Genomic DNA, 10,624 nt, shown 5'->3' with positions numbered 1-10,624 from the left:
TTTTTGATATTTTGTGAGAGCATTATTTATTCAAAAGGGGACAAGTTTCTCTTCTTGAAGTTATAACTAAGGATGAATAAATATAGAGTGAATGAAATAGGATTCTGACTATTGACATTGCCCAAAAAGATTTACATAAAAGAACATACGAGGGAAATCCAGGAACTAGAATGTGGGAAAGATACCTCAATCTATTTATTTAGTCCTTGTAACGAATTTCAAGGATGAAATTCCTTCTAAGGGGAAAAGGATGTAAAACCTGTAAAATTTCAGCAATTATCGAAATAAATAAAATTGAATTTTCTTGAGAACAAATATGATATTATTCGAATGGATTTGGTTCAAATGGATATTGGATCCGAACAAGATCATATGAATCCAATATTTGGATTCGAATATGGTAAGTGGATTCAGATATCGGATGAATCCAAAACCCTATTGGAATTCAATTGGATCTTAATGGATCCAAATATGGTATAACCTCAATCAAGATCCAAAAATCTAGTTGGAGAGTTTAAGAAAAATTCAAAGTATTCAGAGATCCAACCTAAATCTGAGATCCGTTAGAAAACCCATATGCATATAAATAACTAATGTAGACATAATTACAACAAAATGTGAAGTGGTGTTGTGGGCAGGTTTGTTGCCTCTTTGGGAAGTGACCTAAGTTCAAATCCCACTACACAGGATTTTCTTTTTGAAAAAAAAATACTACACGTTAATTGATTTGAGAATTCACATTTCTAAATTAAAAACATTGTGACATTCTACAAATAGCCACACACATTTTTCCTTTTCTTGTTGACTAAGTTAGAATTTAATAAAAAGTGAAGCAAAATAGGAAAGATGAAATAGGGAATTAAAATTTCACTAAGGTAAGTATTGACCCTTTCTTATATTCACATTTTTTTGAAGATTAGTTGCTATGTAAGCATGGCTGGAAAAGTATGTAATAAGGAAGGTAGTAAAAAAACATTAAAATTGGAAATTTTGAATAAGGCATGAAAGAAAATAGAAAAGAATGGAAATTGGTATGTGGAAGTAGCCCACACATTTTTTTTTTTGGAGATGGCTTTAATTCAAATAAAGGAAGGTAGAAATAGCAAATCCAAATTGTGTATCTTCCATACCTACATGTTTTCTTGAGTTAAGTCTAAAATAATGAAAGGAAATAAAGAGGAAAGAGGACAATGTACATTTTTGCTCTCTCTCCCTCTTTCCATCTCTTCTCTCTTTTTCCCTCCTTCCTCTCCTCTTTCACACCCCTTAGGTATACTTTATAGCACGGGTTGAAACCATTGGATCTGCAGCAAGGCGGTGGCAGCCTACATCCAACGTGTTCTTCATTCTTCTCCAAATCAATTTTTTTGGAGGTAGGTTTTACATTGCTTTGTTTGCATGCATAGCACAAGGGTGCTTATATATGTGGGATGTTCCATATCTGGTTATGATTTAAACATCATCCATGGATTTATTTCAAAGTGTTTGAAAGCTTTAGATGAGGTATGAAGTTTATTTTTTTAAAACATTTTCGAGGAAAGGCTTAAAAAAAAATGTATAGGCAATAAGATTTTCATCTAGTTTTTTAGGTTATGGCAGACAGTTAATGGATGGGTTGTTTTTTGTTTTGATCTTGTTATATATAAATATTTTTAAACTGAGTTCTTGTTTGCTTAGCATGCTATGCTAAATCATCTAGGATCTGCAATAGGATGATTTATTCTAAGTCTATTCATTTAAGAATGGTAGATAAGGGGATTAGCCAACAGTAAAAAAGTGACAATGTGCTAGGACGTTACATGTTTAACCCTTTGAAAAAAACAAATAATGGAATGCAAAATCATAATCGGTGTTGAGTCAAAATGTTCAAATAGGTTTCATTAAAACTGTTAGTGCAAATGACCATGTGCTGGGACGTTACATGTTAAAAGCCCTTTAAAAAGTATATATATTAGTATCAAATGCTATATACGCATCACGGTTAATGTTTCATAATATTTCCACCAAAAACCACTTAAAAATCTGAGTATATTTGGTTCATGGAAAGTGTTTCAAATGTTATGGTTGTTATGTTGTTAAAAAAAAACAATGGTGTATTTTGGTAGTTGCAATGAGTTTAAGTCACCTTGTATTGGGATGATTGCAAGTTTAAAACCTAATGGTATGGGTTGCATAACTAGTAGGGGTTCTTGCACCACAATATGTGCATCAACCCATAGTGACCAATGAGATCAATGGCACATTAACGATGAAATGAATCGTACTGATTGAGTATGGATTCGATGAATTATTTTATCTAACATCTGCCAACTTAGTATGAGAGTTCAAAAGAAAATTGAGTAGTGATGGGTGTTTTATATTGATTTTTATAGTTGCATGATAAGTCATTAATTTCTTTGATGCTTCATGAGTGTGATAGAGCAAGTCATGAATCTATTGGGTCACACTATAACTGATTTCTATGAGTATCAATTTTTAACTGATTGAAGTTTCAAAAGTTGATTCTAGATCTAAATATTTATGATTATTAGTTCATGAGGAGTTATATTGCACGTTAGTCATGAGATCTTAGCATAGATATTGATCTTTAATCCAAAATCTTATTATCTTGCCTAAACATGACTGATATGGTATGTAATCGATTTTCCATCAATATGATTCTAATTCTTCTATGTCACAGAATCGTGGTTATAAGTAATTGGTTTCAACTCCATGTGTTTTCAATATGTGATTTATCCATGACTGTTAATAGAGTAACAAATCTAATCGGACGAAGATCTGAATACCATGTTCATAAATCTATAACCTTGACTTGGCCGGTCACTGGCTTGTGTGCGGCGGTGCTGCAGCAGGGCACACATCACCCTAATGAGTGTTTCTACTGCTCACGGTAGCATACCAGAAGATTGGGAGGTTGGGGTCTACTCAATTCCCCAGCCTCCTGGTTCCAGGCATAGCTACGACAGTCACTAGGACTGCCGCAGTCAGAAAAAAAAAGAAGAAATTATGGCAGATTGACTGGTGTCTGCCAAACCTCAGTCGGCTACCTTGTTTGTAGTACAGCAGGTCATTGCACCCTACTGAATACAACATACTTGCTTCGCTGTATTGAGTAGGGTGGGCGGCAGCTGCCGCACCTACATAAGTGCAACCAACTCGGTTTCATCGAACCAGCCCGTGTATAAAAAAAGAAAAAGAAATTGGGATTTCATAGTCATTCCAGACGTGTCAATGTGATTAATGAGAAATGTTCAGATCGATATTTGATTGACAGTTCATGTCCGCCAGGTGATGACATATAGATTCCAAGAGATTTCAGAGTTTTGGAGAAAACGATTTTAGCAAAGACTGCCTACATTTATGAACGTGCTTGTGATAATTATGCATGTTGATTAAGATATGTTGTTTAGGAGGTATAAATGATTCTGCATGTTTCCATGATGATTAGCATGTGAGTGGTATGCATGTGATATAATGAATGCATAGAATGATAAGACATGTGGTATGACTGTTTAAGATGCATATGGGGTTCTAAATACATGTAATGATGCGACAACTGCATATGATTAGGATATAGTTATGGTATAAGGCTGGTATATGTTAACTGTAACATGCTTGTGGCAGTTACTACATCATGTAAATGTATGTGACATGTGACCAAAATATAAATATAGTATGTCATGTAACGTGTGCATGTTTTCCCATGTGTGAATGTTGATCATGTGTTTTGGAAGTGAACCAAAATATACTGAACGAGGTTGGTGATGCCCGATGTCATTCTGACAGAGAGTTTGATATAACGAGATGTATATATATGCAATCATATAGGTTGAGCTTATGCACTTCTCGTGTGTCTGAGACAGCCACTCTATAAGCAAGTGAAACAAAGCATTGATGGAGTAGCTCATTCCAGGTCTCATGCAATTGTATTTATGATCATATCTTTAATGTTTTGATGTCTTTAATGATGATACTATTGTTACATCATGATATGTGGTGACAATGTTATTTCTTGAATTCAACTATTATAGTTATTCTGATAATTGGATGATTATTTATTGACTTGCATACTTGTTCATGCTTGTATATGTATGCATACAATGTCAATGTAATTTTTTACTGAGACTTGAGGGGGAGTTTGACCCTCTGATATTACTGTTTTACAGATGCGGTGAAATAAGCTATGGAGCGGTTGCAGAATTATTGCAGGGAGACATGTGAACCATCTAATCCTTTTCAAATATTGTTGACATTTGTTATTTTTCATGGTTACCACTTTGATTGTTTTACCATAAATAAATTGAGTATTGAATAAATGATTTCAATTTTTACATGGTATGATTCGTTGTTCCAACACCTATAACTCGCCCAACTTGTCTAACTCAAACTAAAAGAGTATTTTCGTTGTGATTTAAAAAAAAAAATTAACATGTATTTTTTAAGTTAGAATTTTGGGGCGTTACAATAACTTTCTTCAAAAACTTAAATGTACACATGAAGTCATTGAGCATGATCTAGAGGTTTATAACCCATTAGGGGATAGGAAAATATGTAAATTATGTTCCCAATATAAATATCATATTTGATGGGAAAAGCATGCATGTTGATGTAATCTTACTCAGTATGATCGAGTTTGATGTCATTCTGCCCATGAACTGATTATACAAATATCATGCTTGAATTTTATGTCGAGAAAGAAAGGTGATATTGTCATATCCTGGAGTTTCTAAAGCGGAGTTCAGATTGTCTAGACCTGCATTAAAGGGCCGAGTAATCTTGTCATTAAAGACGCAAAAATATATGAAGAAGGGATGCACTATCTTCCTAGTCAATGTCATTTGGTGGTGCCAACACCCATATTGATTGAGGACTTGGAGATAGTCTGTGAATTCCCTGATGTGTTTCCAGATGAATTATCAGGACTTCTCCCACTTTGAGAATTGGAATTCAACATTGAGCTATTGTTAGGAACTACACCAATCTCTAAAGCACCATATCTGATGTCACCAACAGAGCTTGAGAAGCTTAAGAAGAGTTGCTGGATAAATGATTCATTTGGCCAACCGTATCACCATAGAGAGTGCTAGTTTTGTTCATGAAAAAGAAGGATAGATCAATGAGACTATACATCGATTATAAGATGCTCAACCAGGCTACTATAAAAAATAAATACTTGCTACCTCGTATGGAGGATCTATTTGATCAACTGCAGAAAGCCAAGGTGTTCTCAAAGACTGACCTTAGATCTGAGTATCATCAACTCATAATCAAGGACAATGATATTTCAAGGATGACATTTCGAACGAGATATGAGCATTATGAGTTCGTAGTGATGTCTTTCGGACTCACCAATTTACCTGTAGCTTTCATAAATTTAATGAATCAGATATTTAAATCATACTTGGACACCTTTATGATCATTTTTATTGACAATATCTTAGTGTATTTCGAGAGTATGGAGCAACATCGAGAGTACTTGAGAATTATTTTGGAGGTCTTGAAAAAACAACAGTTATTTGCTAAGGCCTCTAAGTGTGAGTTTTGGCTTGAAGAAGTTATCTTCCTTAGTGATGCAGAGTAAACGAATCATCAATTCAGTAAAGATGAGTTGGATCCAAATCTAACTCACCAGACCTGATCTGAGATGTGATACCTCACAGATCCAATGACATGCAAGACTATTTGAATCTAGTTAGATCTCTGAGAAACAAAATCCATTTTGATTATCATATTTCAATTTTTGATAATTTTGCTTTTACCTTCTCAGAAATTACATTTTTATTTTCGATTCCATTTTGTCAAATTAAGGAATCATATTAGATATTTTTATTTATTTATTTATTTTTAGGTATCGGATTCTACGAATCCGGATAGTTTTAGTGCCCTGTAGGATCTTTTTGTTGCACTAGAGGGTGTACGGGGTTGCAGGGTAATTTTAATTTTTTGCCTTAATGAAATTTGTATGCATTTTGATTTATGGTCCAGTTTATAGAATTTTTTAGATCTCGTTCAAGATCCAAACCCAAATATAACCTTAGGTGGTGCCACTTTTGGAAGGACAACTATAGCCATCATTTAAAATCCTAGCTTTGACTCAGAAGTCAAAATGGTTGGTGAGGTATGTTAATTGCTAGACTCAAAAATAGTCACTTGATTGGCCTTGGGGGTGGCAGCATTTGAAGAGCCCATCCTACATTTATGAGGCCCTCTCTTAGGGTTTAATAGCCATAATGGGGTCCACCAGCAGGTGGTGGCTTTGCTTTTTAGAGAGAAAATTTTGGAAAAGAGGGTGGATGTGCTAGGCGTGTGGTTGTGCTTCAACAAGGAAGAGGGTTTATGTGCTTTGGTGCTGCTATGAGTGAGCATAGGCTGAATTGTGTTGTTGTTTGGGTGTTCATTCTGGGCGTGAGAGACATCAAGTGTTGCTGCTCAATCTCACCTAGAACATCCCATGTTGCTGCTGAAGTTTGGGTTCTTTTGTTGGCTGCAAACATATGAAATTTCCTACAACTTAATTTTTGTATTTCTGATATTGTATGACTGTGCCAATTTTTTTGCTGAAAGCATATTGTTCAGAACTGTGATTAACTTGTTACAAGTTGTTGATGTGCTGTTAGTATTGAAATTGAAGTCCTTTACTTGTTACATTTCTGGTTGAGGTTCGTCTTATTAAGTCTGAGATTTTGTTTTCTGAGTTTTGGTTATTGCTGTCTTGTCAAATTTGTGTGGACAAGTTTTCTGGCAGCATTTAGTAATTTGATTTGGTTTCCCAAATGGCTGAACAAAAAATTGCAAACCTTAGCTTGTTGGAAAGCAAATGTCTGTATCTACATCTTTCATGTTCATCATTTTGTCAAAATTGATTTTGAAAAGTGTCAAAATCCTAATAAATTCTGTTGCTTGCTTGAGAATTGCATGATTATCTCTTATTTATATTTCTTGACAACATTTGATATTTTGCCCTATTCTCCTAAATGGCTTAACAGAAAGTTCTAAATCTTAACTTGTTGAAAATCTAACATCCGAAACTCCAACTTTCATGTTTATCACTTATCCTAAATCTTTTTTGTTGTTGGCCTAACATAGCTGTCAATCCTTATTACTCGAGTGATATTTTGGTTCTGGACTGCATGTTACATTCCTGATAGCATTCAGTGTTTGAAGCATATCTCTGTCATCCTTACTTTGTCAAACTGAATGATGTTTTAAAAAGATAACATTCTGATTAAGAACATTTATGTTTTGAGTTTTTGGTGAATCGATCGATTGTTATTTCAAAAAGTTACTTGTTTTCTGCATGAATGAAATCATGTTCATCATCTCGTATAGTTTAGAATAGAAAATACAGCAACATATATTAGACATAACTTTCAGGATATTAATCCAAAATTTGCAAATTTGGGGTTTTTGAAAAGATAATAAATTTTTGCATAACTTACCTGTTTGGAGTTTTGCCAAACTTTATCATCTGAGGGTCCAAAAACCCTTCTGAAGTTGACCAACTGTAAATCGGTTGGACATCCAATCTATTTGGTCCATATAACTGCTCATAAATCAGACAAAACAGATCCAATTTCTGTGTTCTTAGATCCATTGGAAAGGTGTACTTGTTGCACATCTTTTCTGTGTTTACACAAACTACTGAAACAGAGTGCTTCTATCTCAAATTATAGAATGTTTGAATCTAGTTTGGACTCCTCTGTTTCAACTTTAAGCTTTCGTGCATGGAGATCCATTGGGATCTTGGATTGTGGATCGGCTTTATCGTCGACTCCGTATCATTTTGGTATCAAAGACAGGTTGTTGGATTTTTTAATCTGACATGGTTCAAAATTTTATAGTTGTCGTCAGAAGAAAATTTTTTTAGGAGTTTTTCACCATGTCTGGGCAAATGAGTGGTAGAGGTCGTAGTGAGCCAAAGCTTAAACAAGAGAATAGGGATCTTCGGCATAAACTTCTTGAATTGCAAAACCAAGTCTTTGATCAGTACATAAAGATTTATGATGCCATGATCAAGGGAGAACGTCGATCCAAGGCTGGTGTGCATGGTTCCCCAAGGATCTTATAGGTGGTATGACTCCGATCGTGGGTCTAACCCGCATCTATGTTTGTATTCGAGTAGAAGTGTGGATCCACCTAGAAGATCTGAATGGGAGGCCCGTGGTCCATATCCAAAGTCGAGTTATGCGAATTTTTTGCATAGAAATATGAGTCAGAATACTTGTATATTATCTTCATCTTTCAATCCCAATCCAACCCCACCTCATTTAGATCTACAAATTCTAGGGTTAGGTTAGAAGATACCTCACATGTGAGTTGTGAGGTTGAAGAAAATCCTATTTCATATGACTTAGAACCTAATCTTACATAAAACATGTTTTGAATTGTATTATAATCGTATACCAAAGATCCCATATTTCAAAATTTTTTGTAGTAAATGCTTCTTGTTAAATACCAAAGATAATCTTGATAAGTTTGATTCAAAATCAGATGAATCAATATTTCTTGGATATTCTTCTAGAAGTAAAGCTTATCGTGTTTTTAATAAAAGAACATCTTGCATTGAAGAATCTTTACATGTTGCATTTGATGAGAATTGTGAGCAGGTTATTCCTCTAAGCGAAGGAGAATAAGTAATACTTCAAGAAGAACCTTTGATAGAGAGTACTTCTCAAGAAAATGTTTCTCTTCAACCGGTTTGGAAAGAAGTTTCCAATCATCCACATGAACAAGTTATTGGAGAAATAAAGAGTGGTGTCCAAACTAGAAGGCAATTGCAATATATTGCAAATATTGCTTTCATATCTAAAATAGAACCAAAGAATATCAATGAGGCTTGTGATGATGAATTTTGGCTTTTGTCCATGTCTAAAGAACTTAACCAATTTACTAGGAATGATGTATGGGATCTAGTTGATAGACCAAAGGATCATCCAGTAATTGGAACAAGATGGGTCTTCCAAAATAAGCTGGATGAAAATGGCGAAGTCATTCGAAACAAAGCAAGACTAGTAGAGCAAGGCTATAATCAAGAAGAAGGCATAGATTTTGATGAAACCTATGCACCAGTGGCTCGATTGGAGTCAATTTGAATGATGCTTGCTTTTGCTAGTTACATGAATTTTAAGTTATATCAAATTGATGTTAAGAGTGCATTCTTAAATGAACACATCAATGAAGAAGTTTATGTAGAGTAACCTCCAAGCTTTGAAAAGGAGAAATATCCAGAAAAAATATACAAATGAAAAAGAGCTTTGTACGGACTTAAACAAGCACCAAGAGCGTGGTATGAAAGACTATAAAATTTTCTAGAACAATTTGGTTTTTCCATTGGTCAAGTAGACTCCACTTTATTTATTAAAAATCTTAATTCAGATATTCTTATTATGCAAATTTATGTTGATGACATAATATTTGGTTCTACTCATGATTCTCTTTGTAAAGAGTTTGCTAAAGCTATGTAGGAAGAGTTTGAAATGAGCTTGATGGAAAAATTAAACTACTTCATTGGACTTCAAATAAAGCAAACTGAAGAAGGAATCTTCATCAACCAGGCTAAGTATACAAAAGAACTTCTCAAGAGGTTTGGGATGGACTCATCGAAATCAAGAAGAAATCCTATGAGTACAACTACTTCTCTTGATAAAGATGAAAATGGTAAAAATGTAGATACTAAGCTCTACAAAGGTATGATCGGATCTCTATTATACTTAACTGCTAGTCGACCTAATATAATGTTTAGTGTTTGTATGTGTGCTAGATTTCAAGCTAATCCAAAGGAATCTCATTTAACTGCAGTAAAACAAATTCTTCGTTACTTGAAAGATACTTCAGATTTTGGTTTGTTTTACCCAAAATCATCTTCCTTTGATTTAGTTTCATATAGTGATGCAGATTTTGCAGGAAGTAAATCTGATCGCAAGAGTACTAGTGGAACTTGTCATTTCTTAGGAAATTCCTTGGTCTCTTGGTTTAGTAAAAAGCAAAATTCAGTGTCACTCTCAACAACTGAAGCAGAATATATAGCAGCTAGTTTAGCGTGTTCACAAGTACTATGGATGAAAGAGACCTTAAAAGATTTTGGTTTGAATTACTCCACAACAACTATTTATTGTGATAACACTAGTGCTATAAATCTTTCGAAAAATCTTGTTCAGCACTCAAGGACTAAGCATATTGAAGTTAGACATCATTTCTTAAGAGATCATATATTAAAAGGAGATATTTTGTTAAATTTTATATCCACTAATGAACAACATGCCAATATCTTCACTAAACCACTTAAAAATGAAGATTTTATGAGAATTAGGAGAGAATTAGGCATTTGTTCATTTTTAGATTTATAAAATGCTAATTTTTTGAACAAAATCTCAAAATTGCACCATATTAGTCGACCGATAAACTTCTAGTCGACTGATGTTTTAAAAAAATTTTACTGAAGGAATCGCACCTTATTAGTCGACTGATATTTTTTTTAAAATTTCAACTGAAGGGACCCGATACCCCTTGGATTTTTTTTTCGTTTTTAACACCTGTTTCTTTTTAACGCACCGTTTCATTTTTACGCTCATTCGTTTTCCCTTTTCTTAAACAAAACCCCTCTCTCTCTCTCTCTCTCTCTCTC

Source organism: Nuphar pumila, chromosome 17 (genome assembly GCF_984573655.1).
Source record: "Nuphar pumila chromosome 17, dmNupPumi1.hap1.1, whole genome shotgun sequence".
Taxonomy (NCBI): Eukaryota; Viridiplantae; Streptophyta; class Magnoliopsida; order Nymphaeales; family Nymphaeaceae; genus Nuphar; species Nuphar pumila.
The sequence above is the reverse complement of the archived record's forward strand: the minus strand, read 5'-3'. Positions refer to the sequence as shown.